The 1,166-nt window shown below is 43.6% G+C and overlaps 1 pseudogene; it reads left to right on the forward strand.

The window, feature by feature from the left end:
• LOC139750139 (eukaryotic translation initiation factor 4E type 2-like) overlaps nucleotides 1-766 on the forward strand; it is an 816-nt pseudogene extending 50 nt beyond the window's left edge.
• The last annotated feature ends 400 nt before the right edge of the window (nucleotides 767-1,166 follow it).

The following is a 1,166-nucleotide window of genomic DNA, read 5'->3' on the forward strand; positions in this document are numbered from 1 at the left end:
GGGTGAAGACGAGGGTGGAAATCGCGACTCGAAGGAAACAGAAAAATCATTGCCATCAGTTGAAGTTAAGTGTGGGGAGCATAGAGTGCAGTATACTTATTGTATATGGTTCAGTCGTCGAGCACCAGGAAAGCAGACTACAACACAAAATTATGACCAGAACCTCAGGTTACTTGGAAGATTTGCATCAGTGGAACAGTTTTGGGGTTACGATAGTCGTTTAGTCCTTCCTGTTGACCTAACTTCACACTCGGATATACATAGTTTTAAAGATGGAATAAAGCCCATGTGAGAAGATGTTGGGAATAAGAATAGAGGGAAATGGATTGTTCGTTTACGCCTTACGTCTTCACGGTGTTGGGAGAACATGATATTGGCAATGCTAGGTGAACAGTTCATGGTTGGAGATGAGATCTGTGGTGCTGTCATATCAGTGAGATTTCAGGAGGACATTATCTCTATCTGGAATCGGTGTTGGGAGAACATGATATTGGCAATGCTAGGTGAACAGTTCATGGTTGGAGATGAGATCTGTGGTGCTGTCATATCAGTGAGATTTCAGGAGGACATTATCTCTATCTGGAATCGAAGTGCACAGGACACAGTAACAACAGGACGAATCCGTGACACTTTGAAGCGAGTTCTTAACTTTCCTCCCAATACAGTTATGGAATATAAAACTCATAATGATTCTCTCAAGCACACCCACTCCTCGTCCAGCCTACTGCGGAAACCTGGCCCTCCCATGAGGCATGACTTGCACTGATGTTTCTATCCTCCAGCCACCCCCCAACCAACCCCCACCCCCCCAGCCCTGCTTGGAGAGAGGAGATTTTGGGGGAGGAGGAGGGAAGAGGTTGAGACAACCATCATGCTCTATGCATCTGTGTGAGTGAGAATATATCTGTGCCAAGTTGCCGTTGTGGTCATGTACATAGGTGATGTATGTTCTGAATTGTTTACAAAGCAACACATACCTTTTCTCTGATACATTTTTGAAAGCCGACACAGAATTACATGGGAATATCTAAGCTGTACTCCTTTTAAGAAATATATGTCTGTGAACTATACTTCAGCTTTATGCTTAACTCGCTAAAGCTTCTTCAAAGACATGCTTTTCAACCAGGCCCAAACAAGACAGTTAGACTACCAAAAAATGGTAAATC

This window comes from Panulirus ornatus, chromosome 9 (assembly GCF_036320965.1).
Source record: "Panulirus ornatus isolate Po-2019 chromosome 9, ASM3632096v1, whole genome shotgun sequence".
Lineage (NCBI taxonomy): Eukaryota > Metazoa > Arthropoda > Malacostraca > Decapoda > Palinuridae > Panulirus > Panulirus ornatus.